General features: G+C 42.9%; 1 non-coding gene and 1 pseudogene across 1 annotated transcript; both read left to right on the forward strand.

The window, feature by feature from the left end:
- The first annotated feature begins 2,106 nt into the window (after positions 1-2,106).
- On the forward strand, positions 2,107-2,566 carry LOC136320727 (ATP synthase subunit g, mitochondrial pseudogene; annotated as a pseudogene).
- A 1,097-nt stretch (positions 2,567-3,663) lies between these two features.
- TRNAV-AAC (transfer RNA valine (anticodon AAC)) lies at positions 3,664-3,739 on the forward strand. Its single transcript has one exon. It is a non-coding gene; the product is annotated as a tRNA-Val (tRNA).
- Positions 3,740-13,756: the final 10,017 nt, after the last annotated feature.

The following is a 13,756-nucleotide window of genomic DNA, read 5'->3' on the forward strand; positions in this document are numbered from 1 at the left end:
GTGAGGGCTCATCTGGCTTGAGCAAAAAAAAAAAAAGCTCACCAGCTCGGACCCGAAGTCGCTGGCTCAAGCAAGGGGTCACTCGTTCTGCTGAAGGCCCGTGGTCAAGGCACATATGAGAAAGCAATCAATGAACAACTAAGTTGTCTCTACAAGAAACTGATGATTGATGCTTCTGATCTCTCTCTGTTCCTGTCTGTCTGTCCCTGTCTATCCCTCTCTCTGACTCGCTCTCTGTCCCTAAAAAAAAAAAAAAAGCTCAGTTGCAAGCATGGCCCCAGATGAGGCTTGCTGGCTGGATCCTGGTCGGGGTGCATGGAGGAGTCTTGTCTCTTTATCTCCCCTACTCTCACTTGGAAAAGAAGAAAAAATACATGGGGCCTGTACTAACTGGCCAGATAGGTGAGTTGTTAGATTATCAACCTGATAAGCAAAGGTTGTATGTTCAGTGTCTGGTCAGGGCACATGCAGACACAGATTGATATTTTTCTCTCTCTTACTCTCCCTCCCTTTGTCGCTAATAAATCAGTAAATAAAATTATTTAAAAAGAGAGAAGAAGCTAAGTGCTTTTGTCAGGGATAGGTGCCAGAATCAGAGTTGACCCAGTAGGTAGACTCCACAACCATGAATTACACAATCCAGTCACATGTACCCTACTTGAAAAGTTGAGGCTGACAGAAGAGAGACGCCAGAGGACAGAGAGAGAGACCAAGTGGACACTGGTGTAACTATTGAATAGTTGTCGAATCATCTCAGTTATGAAATGGCTTAACAATTTAAAATTATTCATGTCCTTACAGTTAACCCTTTTTCCTTAAGATTGAATGAGCTTTCCCTGGTCGGCTGTTCAGTTGGTTTAGAGCAGTGTCCCAAAATACCAAGGTTGCAGGTTCCAACCCCAGTCAGGGCACATATAACAACACACAACTAAGTGAAACAACAAATGAATATTTCTCTCTCTTTTTTCTCTCAGTCTTTCTGCCTTCTTCATCTTTCTGTGTCTCTAAAATCAATCAATAAATCTCACTTTAAAAAAGAGAGTGAATGAACTTCTGTTCTTTGCAATGTAAAGTGTGACACAGCCAAATTTGATGTTGTCAATTTTTGTCTTCTCGCCCTTTCTTTTTCTGTTTCCTTTTATATGAGCTTTGTTCACCAAATGATTCATTTGAAATAGAAATAATTTTTAAAAATAGATTTTACCGTAAGAATCTGAGCACTCTAGTTTTATTTATTTTTTCTCTTTATTGCTGTATTGAGCACTCTAGTTTATATCAAAATTGTTTGTTTAAACTAAAGCGTACCAAATAGTAGCTGAAAATAATGTGAGGGATTTTTTAGTAAAATACTTAATCATTCAATGAATTTCTAAAAAGGAATTTATTATGGTGGCCAAATTAAAAAATGCACAATTTTGCCCTGGCCGGTTGGCTCAGCGGTAGAACGTCGGCCTGGCGAGCGGGGAACCCGGGTTGGATTCCCAGCCAGGGCACATAGGAGAAGCGCCCATTTGCTTCTCCACCCCCAACCCCCTCCTTCCTCTCTGTCTCTCTCTTCCCCTTCCGCAGCCAAGGCTCCATTGGAGCAAAGATGGCCCGGGCGCTGGGGATGGCTCCTTGGCCTCTGCCCCAGGCGCTAGAGTGGCTCTGGTCTGGGCAGAGCGACGCCCGGGAGGGGCAGAGCATTGCCCCCTGGTGGGCAGAGCGTTGCCCCTGGTGGGCGTGCCGGGTGGATCCTGGTCCGGCGCATGCGGGAGTCTGTCTGACTGTCTCTCCCCGTTTCCAGCTTCAGAAAAATGAAAAAAAAAAAAGGCACAATTTCAACCTGACCTGAGGCAGTGCAGTGGATAAAGCGTCAACCTGGAAATGCTGAGGTTGCCAGTTCAAAACCCTGGGCTTGCCTGGTCAAGGCACATATGGGAGTTGATGCTTTCTGCTCCTCCCCCCTTCTCTCTCTCTCTCCCCTCTCTATAATGAATAAATAAAATCTTTAAAAAAATGCACAATTTTAATAAATGACCGAAACAAACAAAGAAATCGAACCAGGTCTAGCAGAAGTTTCTCATTTGGGGATCAAAATTTTGTATAAGAATATATTGAGGAGGGTGACATTTAGCTGGCTGTCCGGGGCCCACAGACCTTACATCCTCCAACCATGGCCCAGTTTGTCCGAAACCTCGCGGAGAAGGCACCCGCGCTGGTGAACGCTGCTGTGACTTACTCCAAGCCTCGACTGGCCACATTCTGGCACTATGCCAAGGTTGAGCTGATTCCTCCAACCCCAGCTGAGATCCCTACAGCTATTCAAAGCTTGAAAAAAATAGTCACTAGTGCTCAAACTAGTAGCTTCAAACAGCTCACAGTTAAGCAAGCTCTGCTAAATGGTTTGGTGGCTACTGAGGTGTGGATGTGGTTTTACATCGGCGAGATCATAGGCAAGCGTGGCATCGTTGGCTATAATGTGTGAAGACCAGTCTTTAACATCTGTTTCTTGGTTTATTATTTGAATGTTCTTGGACCATGAGTGATCAGAATGGTATTTGAATAAAAAAAAGATATGTCAAAATCAATGTTTTCTATATCAAACACTGCATAGAAAGGTCACAGTTTCTCTTGATAATAGGTTAGGTTGTCTTTTGCTTTAATAATGTTAATATAGCTCTAAATGCATGTCTTTGCCTAGCCTAAAAATGAAAAGCATATATGTGAATATACTGACCTGATACATTTTATTTTCAGAAAAGTCAGAATAAGGCCTTGAGAAAACTAGAGCTTGCTACAATAAAAGAAATAGTAATGCTATGTACTAAAGTTAAATCATGTCAGTAGTTAAATAAAATTCAATTGGTTTCTCTTTGCTACAAAAAAAAAAAAAAAAAAAAGAATATATTGAGCCTGACCAGGTGGTGGCACAGTGGATAGAACATCGGACTTGGATGCGGAAGGACCCAGGTTCGAGACCCCGAGGTCGCCAGCTTGAGCGCAGGTTCATCTGGCTTGAGCAAGGATCCAAGCAAGGATCCAGCTTGGATCCAAGGTCGCTGGCTCCAGCAGGGGGTTACTCGGTCTGCTGAAGGCCCACGGTCAAGGCACATGTGAGAAAGCAATCAATGAACAACTAAGAAGTCGCAACGCGCAACGAGAAACTGATGATTGGTGCTTCTCATCTCTCTCCGTTCCTGTCTGTCCCTGCCTATCTCTGCCTCTGTAAAAAAAAAAAAAAAAAAAAAGAATATATTGACATACCAGAAGTTAGGCACAATATGTCATTATATGAGTCTCACCTATAAAATAATTTGCCTTGACATTTTGGGAATCTAAGTCTTGTGATGGGTGAAAATTCTGGAGATAATTTCTTCTGTCCTCTTATTCCAACGTGCATCAGGAGCCATTAGTATGGCTCTTTTTAGAAAGTAGTTGGTTCTTCCTCATGCATCATGGAAGTTCCATATGCCCAGTCTCTCATTATGTCTGAAGATATCAGAATTGTTTAAAAGTCTCATGTAAATATTTAATTCACAAACCTTTACAGAGGTCCTATTCTGTACTTTGAATCTTCTGTATATTGTGATTCAAAGATAAGTAGGATATAGTCTCTGCCTTCAAAAAACTCGGTATGGATTTCAATGCCTAATTTCTAGCTGCCCTTAAAAAGTATAAATAGCCCTGGCCTGTTGGCTCAGCGGTAGAGTGTCGGCCTAACGTGCGGAGGACCCGGGTTCGATTCCCGGCCAGGGCACACAGGAGAAGCGCCCATCTGCTTCTCCACCCCTCCGCCGCGCTTTCCTCTCTGTCTCTCTCTTCCCCTCCCGCAGCCAAGGCTTTATTGGAGCAAAGGTGGCCCGGGCGCTGGGGATGGCTCTGTGGTCTCTGCCTCAGGCGCTAGAGTAGCTCTGGTCACAACATGGCGACGCCCAGGATGGGCAGAGCATCGCCCCCTGGTGGGCAGAGCATCGCCCCATGGTGGGCGTGCCGGGTGGATCCCGGTCGGGTGCATGCGGGAGTCTGTCTGACTGTCTCTCCCTGTTTCCAGCTTCAGAAAAATGAAAAAAAAAAAAAGTATAAATAGCCTGACCTGTGGTGGCGTAGTGGATAAAGCGTTGACCTCGAACACTGAGGTCACCGGTTCAAAATCCTGGGCTTGCCTGGTCAAGGCATATATGGGAGTTGATGCTTCCTGCTCCTCCCCCTTTCTTTCTCTCTCTCTCTCTCTCTCTCTCTCTCTCTCTCACTCTAACTCTCTCTCCTCTCTAAAATGAATAAATTTTTAGAAAAAAAAAAAAGGAAAAAAAAAGTATAAATAGCCTGACCTTTGGTGGCGCAGTGGATAAAAGCATCGACCTGGAACATTGAGGTCGCCGGTTCGAAACCCTGGACTTTCTTGGTCAAGGCACATATGGGAGTTGATGCTTTCTGCTCCTCCCTCCCTTCTCTCTCTCTCTCTCTGTCTCCTCTCTCTAAAATTAATAAATAAAATCTAAAAATAAATAAATAAAAAGTATAAATAAGTTCTAGACTTCACTTTAATAAAGGTATTTAAACATTAGAATGCAGCTATGAAAATGATTGTATCTTGCAGTAGAGTAGAATAGTAGGGGTGAAGAGAAGTGATCAGATTTTGGCTTGCTCCAGGATACAGTCAGTTCTCACCTGGATTATTGTGATTGGCATCTAACTAGTATCCTTGCTTTTGCCCTTGATCCTTGTGTTAGTTCAGATGCCAAGACAGGATTAAGTTTACAAGAAATTTATTATGGGAAACTACTGTGGGAGAAAGTGAAGAGGGAATTAGGAGAGGCTAGGAGCTGTCAGACTATGATGCAAGATTGACCTCAAAGGGAGAGAAGTAAGGTTTGGTGGCACGGTCTTAGGCTGCTGCGCTGTTAAGAAAAGTCCTTGAACCAAAGTCATTTGTCAGGGGAGTTCTGTGATTCTTGGGAAGGGGACTGCTATGCTCAGTCATGGGGTGAGAGCAGCCAGTGCAAAGAATGGCCTCAAAATACTGCAGCTGGGGCCCTCAAGCAATTATTCCTCCTGCAGCAAGTCATTGAGAATGCTTTGCAGTAGCTACTATATCCCCTTCAGTATATTCTCTATACAGTTGTCAGAGTGATCTGCTAAAATATAGCCAGAGAATGTCATTTTACAGCTCAAAACCCTCAGTCACTTCCCATTTGATTCTGAATTAAATCAAACTCCAAACATGGGCTGCCCATTGCTATAAAGAGGAGAGATAAATAGGTCCTAAGCCTCTAAACTGAAACATTTGTGGCAGATGTTGGGGTAGCCTGACCGGGTGGCCTGCTCTGATCTGATTTAGTAATAGTTGGAAAGTCAAAAGATACTGGATTCTTAGAAAAAGTACAGTTTGACTTTTCTGGAATCTTGTTACATTTTAGACCACTTTCTCAGGGAGTTAGGTCCAAAGATACAGAGGGGATTGTATCAGCACACATCACATTTACTTTTCCAATGAGAGAATGAGGAAAATATGTATGCTTGAGGTTTTCGTAAAAAAGTATCCAAAGAGTCATCTACAACCAGGGACTCTTAAGGTTGTTTAAGTAGATTGGAATTTCCCCCTTCGTCTCCTAGTAGACTAATTTGACTCTTTTCTATTCATCACTCTAGAGGCTATAGAAGACGGTTTTTGAAATTTATGTTCAAGAAAAGTAAAAAGAATAAGGACTGCCTGACCTGTGGTAGTACAGTAGATTGAACAGGACCTGGAACACTGAGGTTGCTGGTTTGAGGCCCAGGGCTTGCCTGGCCAAGGCACATACCAAGGCACATACACGCTGATGCCTCCCGCTCCTCCTCCCTCCCCCCTCCCCATTCTCTGTCTCTGAAATAAATCTTAAAAATAAAAAAAAGAACAAAGGCGATTTGGAGAAATGGTTGACTAGGAAGCTGGGGCAAGAAGAGACAGGTGGATTAGGAACATATTGTATAAGTAAGGAAGGAGGTGCTGGAAGACTGATGGGGACACAGGAGCCAGCTTTAAGAGGGTCCACTGGCCGGTTGGCTCAGTGATTAGAGCGTTGCCTGGCGTGCAGGAGTCCCGGGTTTGATTCCTGGCCAGGGCACACAGGAGAGGCGCCCATCTGCTTCTCCACCCCTCCCCCTCTTTTTCCTCTCTGTCTCTCTCTTCCCCTCCTGCAGGCAGGGCTCCATTGGAGCAAAGTTGGCCTGGGCACTGAGGATGGCTCTGTGGCCTCTGCCTCAGGCGCTAGAATGGCTCTGGTTGCAGCAGAGCGATGCCCCAGATGGGCAGAGCATCGTCCCCTGGTGGGCATGTCGGGTGGATCCCAGTCGGTCGCATGCAGGAGTCTGTCTGACTGCCTCCCCGTTTCCAGCTTCAGGAAAAAAAAAAAAAAAGAGGGTCCAGTTGATCAAATATTAGTCTATTTTAGCATCAAATTAAATACCAAAATAATAAGAATGGATTATAACTTATTGATTAATAAAAAAAGAACATAGCCTGACCAGGCGGTGGCGCAGGGGATAGAGCATTGGACTGGGATGTGGAGAACCCAGGTTCGAGACCCCGAGGTCACCAGCTTGAGTGTGGGCTTATCTGGCTTGAGCAAAGCTCACCAGCTTGGACCCAAGGTTGCTGGCTCGAGCAAGGGGTCACTTGGTCTGCTGAAGACCCACGGTCAAGGCACATATGAGAAAGCAATCAATGAACAACTAAGGTGTCTCAACGAAAAACTAATGATTGATGCTTCTCATCTCTCTCCATTCCTGACTGTCCCTATCTATCCCTCTCTCTGAAAAAAAAAAAAAAAAGAACATGAGTCCATATTATAACAAAAAATATCACCATTTTATTGTCCCCACAGTAATAATTGATTCATATAAGAATCATCAATAGGCCCTGTCTGTGTAACTGAATTGGTTAGAATGTCATCCCAATAGGCCAAGGCTGCAGGTTTGATCCCTGGTCAGGGCACATTCAAGAATTAACCAATTAATGCATAAATAAATGGAACAATAAATCAATATTTCTCTTTCTTTCTCTCCATTCCCCTCCCTTTCTCTCTCACTCTAAAAAATAAATCAGTAAATACTAAAACTACCATGTGAAAAACTGTTGAGTAATAGATTATGAATATAATCTTAAAGATTTTCTCTTTAGAAGACTTTCTAATTACAAAGGGAAAAGATATTTTTATATTAAAAGAATTCAGGAGGAACTTAGCAAAATGGACAAAGTTGACACAATAAGCAAATATTAAGAACCCCTTAGGGACTGACCAGGCGGTGGTGCAGTGGATAGAGCATCGGACTGAGATGCGGAAGACCCAGGTTCGAGACCCCGAGGTCGCCAGCTTGAGCGCGGCCTCATCTGGCTTGAGCAAAAAGCTCACCAGCTTGGACCCAAGGTCGCTGGCTCGAGCAAGGGGTTACTCGGTCTGCTGAAGGCCCAAGGTCAAGGCACATAGGAGAAAGCAATCAGTGAACAACTAAGATGTCGCAACGAAAAACTGATGATTGATGCTTCTCGTCTCTCTCTGTTCCTGTCTGTCCCTGTCTATCTCTCTCTCCTACTCTCTCTCTGTCACTGTAAAAAAATAAATAAATAAAAATAATAAAAAAAATAGATTTTACTAACTCTGAAAACAACTTGATGATGCAGAAAAATAATGAATATTCCGGCTAGAACTTCCAGCACTACGTTGCATAAGAGTGGAGAGAGTGAGCAACCTTGTCTTGTTCCTGATTTTAGAGGAAAAGTCCTCAGTTTTATGCCACTAAATATGATATTAGCTGATGGTTTGTCATAAATGGCCTTTATTATGTTGAGATATTTTCCTTCTATACCCATTTTGTTGAGTGTTTTAAACATAAAGTGGTGTTGTATTTTATCGAATGCCTTTTCTGCATCTATTGATAGGATAATGTGGTTTTTGTTCTTTGTTTTGTTGATATGGTATATTACATTGTTGAAGAGGCTGTGAAGAAATAGGAACCCTCATTCACTGTTGGTGGGAATGTAAAGTAGTACAACCATTATATGGAAGAAAGTATGGTGGTTCCTCAAAAAATTAAAAATAGAACTACCATATGACCCAGCAGTCCCTCTACTGGGAATATATCCCCAAAACTCAAAAACATTGGTATGGCTTGACCTGCGGTGACACAGCGGGTAAAAGCATCGACCTGGAACTCTGAGGTCGCTGGTTCGAAATCCTGGGCTTCCCTTGTCAAGGCACATACGGGAGTTGATGCTTTCTGTTCCTCCTTCCCTTCTCTCTCTGTCTGTCTCTCTCTCCTCTCTCTAAGATAAATAAATAAAATCTTAAAAAAAAAACACATTGGTATGTACGTAAAGACACATGCAGCCCCATGTGCATTGCAGCATTGTTCACAGTGGCCAAGACATGGAAACAACCAAAAAGCCCTTCAATAGAGGATTGGATAAAGAAGATATGGTACATATATACTATGGAATACTACTCAGCCATAAGAAATGATGACATAGGATCATTTACAACAACATGGATGGACCTTGATAACATTATACTGAGTGAAATAAGTAAGTCAGAAAAAACTAAAACTGTATGATTCCATACATAGGTGGGACACAAAAATGAGATTCATGGACATGGACAAGAGTGTGGTGGTTACCAGGGGGAGGGGAAGGGAGGAAAGGGAGGGGCACAAAGAAAACCAAATAGAAGGTGACGGAAGACAATTTGACTTTGGGTGATGGGTATACAACATAATCAAATGTCAAAATGACCTGGAGATGTTTTCTCTGAATCTATGTACCCTAATTAATCAATGTCACTCCATTAAAATTAATTGTCTAAATAAAAAAAATGAATATTTTATTTTATTTTATTATTTTATTTTTTTGTATTTTTCTGAAGTTGGAAATGGGAGGCAGTCAGACAGACTCCCACATACACCCAACCGGGATCCACCCAGCATGCCCACCAGGGGGCGATGCTCTGCCCATCTAGGCCATTGCTCTGTTGCAACCAGAGCCATTCTAGGGCCTGAGACAGAGGCCATAGAGCCATCCCCAGCGCCTGGGCCACCTTTGCTCCAATGGAGCCTTGGCTGCAGAAGGGGAAGAGAGAGACAGAGAGGAAGGAGAGAGAGAGGGGTGGAGAAGCAGATGGGCACTTCTCCTATGTGCCCTGGCCAGGAATCGAACCTGAGACTCCTGCACGCCAGGCCGACACTCTACCACTGAGCCAACCGGCCAGGGCCAAAAAATGAATATTTTAGAACTTGGATTCCACAGTTTCATCATTATCCTTTATTTGTGAAATTGTATAAAAGATGTATTCATTTTCTAGGGGAAAAAAAATCTACAATCTCCATAAATTTACATTATCTAAAATGCCATGTCTGTTTTCAGGACATGAATTTGGCTCACAAAAGACTCTCAGTAAAGTATGTATGCCTCATAATCTCTGGTGTAATAATATTCTGCACAGTAGTATAATACTACTATTATACTCTGGTGATTTTCATCCAAAGACCCTTCTAAATTCCTTTTATGAGGCAACAAATACTTTGAGTCTGTGATGGTCATTTAGTAGTTTACTGGTAATAGTACACAGAAGGATGGAGTGTGCCCTTTCTGGCACAAAGAGTTCTGCTGGAAGTTTAGAGAGAATAAAATGTCTCCATACTTCAGTGACTACAGAGAAAACACTTGTGCAAAAGAAAGCAAGCAAAGTTCCAAGAAGTATGTATTTATTATCTCTGTGCTGGTTAGTTGGAACTCTTTGTCAATGAGGTCATAGTTTTCATCCCAATGTGGCTCATTTATCTTTGCTAGCTTCCTTAATCATGGCATGCACCCGAAGCCCCAGCCAACTGCTTGATAAATGTCTCTTGTTGGTCCAGAGGAGGCCTGAAAAGTGAATAAAATATTCTGTGGAAATCCACCACTATAATTGGAAAAATAATTTAAAATGTTTTTCCAATTGGCAATAGATTAACAAAGTTACCATTTTCATTTAGACACAGATTAGTAGTCATAGAAATGTACTGCCTAGCCCTGGCAAGATAGCTTAGTTGGTTAGAGCATCGTCCTGAAGCGTAGAGGTTGCTGGTTAGATCCCTGGTCAGGGCACATACAGGAACAGCTTGATGTTCCTGTCTCTCTCTCTCTCTGTCCCTTCCTCTCTCACTCAAATCTATAAATAAAAATATAAAAAAAGAGATAAAAAAAATGTACTGCCTATATATACACAGATAATTCCTAAATGATTCTAGATGAGTTTGAGCAGGGCTCACCAGCTTGAGCCCAAGGTCACTGGCTCGAGCAAGAGGTCACTCGGTTTGCTGTAGCCCCCTGGTCAAGGCACATATGAGAAATCAATCAATGAACAACTAAGGAACTGCAACAAAGAATTGATGTTTCTCATCTCTCTCCCTTCCTGTCTGTCCCTATCTGTCCCTCTCTCTGTCTCTGCCACACACACACAAAAAAAGAACTCCTTAGGTTTGATGATTCACTAGAAGTACTCACAAAACTGTAAAAAGCTATTATTCTCACAGTAATAAAAGGATATAGATTAAAATCAGAAAAACAAAAAGGAGCCTGAGGCAAAGTCTAGGAGAAATCAGGAGTAAGTTCCTACTTGTCCTTTCTCAGTGGAGTCACATGGACAACAATGAATTCTCCCAGCACTGTTTGACAATATGCGTGAAGTGTTGCCATCCAAAGAAGCTTAGCTAAGTCTTGATGTCCAGGGTTTTACTGGGGGTCAGTAACACAGGCATGTAGCACTGTATGACTGGCCTTAGGTACCCGGTCTCCAGACCTCCAGAGATCAAACTGATACGTCATGATCCAGGGCCTCAGGCATATAAAACCAGGTATTCACTATAAATTGAATTATTAGCATAAATTATCTAGTCAAACTGATACAGAATGTCCCGAGACCTAAAGCATACCAGAACACTCTTTTCAGGTAGGATATTCCAAAGGCTCAGAGATTATCTCTTAGGAGCAGGCCAAAGTCCAGTACTTTCTTTAGAACAGGCAGATTTTGAGCAACTAAGCCTGCAGAGTTAACCCTTTATATTGCCACCTGATAGGAAAAGAAACAAATCAGCAATGTAGTATCCTGGGAAATTTTTAAAATAGATCTAGTCATGAAAAACAATCAGATATCCAGATTGATTGACATTTGGCAAAACAATTGTCCTGACTCTTAAGAAATGTTAGTGTTATGAAAGACAAAATAAAAAGATAGAGAACTATTCTAGATTACAAGAGACTAAAGAGACATCACAACTAAACACTATGTGTGATCCTTCAATGGATGCTGTTTATCAAAACAAAACAAAATATAACCAGTATAAAAGACATTAGTGGGACAACTGGAGATATTTGAATACAGACTGCATAGTAGATAATAATACAGATGTTCCCTGCTTTTTGAAAGTTTGCATTAAACCAATTCACTTCTACGAAACACCTACATCATTAGCACCTGTCTTCTCTCACCAAAAGAAATCCAAAGAGGATTTTTTTTTTTTTTTTTTTGTATTTTTCTGAAGCTTGAAACGGGGAGAGACAGTCAGACAGACTCCCACATGCGCCCAACCGGGATCTACCCAGCACGCCCACCAGGGGGTGATGCTCTGCCCACCAGGGGGTGATGCTCTGCCCCTCTGGGGCGTCGTTCTGTCGTCGCTCTGTCGCGACCAGAGCCACTCTAGCGCCTGGGGCAGAGGCCAAGGAGCCATCCCCAGCGCCCGGGCCATCTTTGCTCCAATGGAGCCTTGCTGTGGGAGGGGAAGAGAGAGACAGAGAGGAAGGAGAGGGGGGAGGGGTGGAGAAGCAGATGGGCGCCTCTCCTGTGTGCCCTGGCCGGGAATCGAACCCGGGACCTCTGCATGCCAGGCCGATGCTCTACCACTGAGCCAACCAGCCAGGGCTCAAGGAGGATTTTAACTTTTATAAAAGTGTTGGAAGCAAAAATAGCTTTAGCGTTTATTTTGTAGCGCCATTATAGAGGCAAAATGCACTGTCCACCCCCACCAAGCAGCTAGAGCGGCCCCCTCCAGTTTCCTTCCCCAGGAACTACCCTCAGCATCTTAGCATCAAGCTGCCACAGCTTTGAACTGTGTTTGTGAGATCTGTGCTTTACTTCCATTTATTTTATTTTTTAAAGTGAAAGTGAGTTTATTAGTAAAGCAGTGAGACAGACAGTAGGCTACTACTCCCAAGGCAGAGCAGCCCTACCTTTGTTTATTTTCTGCATCCATTAGCAAACTGTGACCTAGCAGTGATTTTCAACCTTTTTTTTTTTCATGGCACAAACACACACTAATTACTAAGGTCAGTGCCCTTGACTAAATACAACCATTTTCATCTCATGGCACAAATAAATTAGTTACTAAGGAAGAAGAGGTCAGGGCCCTTTTTCTTTAGTAATTAGTTTATGAGTGCGTGAGAAACAAAGGTTGAAAATCACTGAAGGTATCAGAAAAGCCTAAGAGACAGCCTAAGGGTGTTATACTTAGCATAATATTGGATGTAATCATCTCAGTTATGGTGGATGAAATAAAAACATTGTACATGCATTGACCTCACCTGTTTCCACCATCCAAACGATTTACAGAGAGAATCTTGAAAACTTCTGGTTTCCACTGTTTCTGTTAGGAGAAAAGTGGTCTCTTAGTTGGCATCCAGTAATGGATAAAATGGAAAGTATTTAAGTGGATTGATGAATGTACAAAGTGTGGTATATATATATTTATAATATCATTCCTGCTCTTATTATGTGATAGTGTTATTTTAGGTGTTTTTTTGTTTTGTTTTGTTTTTTTACAGGGACAGAGAGTCAGAGAGAGTGATAGACAGACAGGAACGGAGGGAGATGAGAAGCATCAATCATCATTTTTTCGTTGCGACACCTTAGTTGTTCATTCATTGCTCTCTCATATGTGCCTTGACCGTGGGCCTTCAGCAGACAGAGTAAACCCTTGCTGGAGCCAGCGGCCTTGGGCTCAAGCTGGTGAGTTTTTTGCTCAAGCCAGATGAGCCCGTGCTCAAGCTGGCGACCTCGGGGTCTTGAACCTGGGTCTTCTGCATCTCAGTCCGACGCTCTATCCACTGCACCACCACCTGGTCAGGCTTATTTTAGGTTTTATATGCTGTAAAGCCAGTAGCCACAGCCACCATCACAGCCGCCTAGCCCAAGCAGGTTCACATTTGATTCGGACATACGGTAATGAAACAACGGAGCCAAGCACTGATAGGCCATTACATTTAATCCTAGCTCGCACCTGGTGGGAGAGAAATACACACAGTGGAAAGACACTTCCTGTTGGTCAAATAAGTTTGTAAATATGATATATATGTTTGCTCGCTTTGGGTGTGGGAGACAGGCTGTAAGCTGGCAAAGTCATTATAGTAGTTTTATTTATTTATTTATTTATTTATTTATTTACAGAGACAGAGAGAGAGTCAGATAGGGACAGACAGACAGGAACGGAGAGAGACGAGAAGCATCAATTTAGTTCTTTGTTGCGACACCTTAGTTGTTCATTGATTGCTTACTCATATGTGCCTTGACTGTGGGCCTCCAGCAGACTGAGTAACCCCTTGCTCGAGCCAACGACCTTGGGTCCAAGCTGGTGAGCTCTGCTCAAACCAGATGAGCCTGCGCTCAAGCTGGGGACCTTGGGGTCTCGAACCTGGGTCCTCCACATTCCACTCCATCCACTGCGCCACCGCCTGGTCAGGCTAAGGCATAGTTTTAAAACTAAGCTT

Source organism: Saccopteryx bilineata, chromosome 1 (assembly GCF_036850765.1).
Source record: "Saccopteryx bilineata isolate mSacBil1 chromosome 1, mSacBil1_pri_phased_curated, whole genome shotgun sequence".
NCBI lineage: Eukaryota > Metazoa > Chordata > Mammalia > Chiroptera > Emballonuridae > Saccopteryx > Saccopteryx bilineata.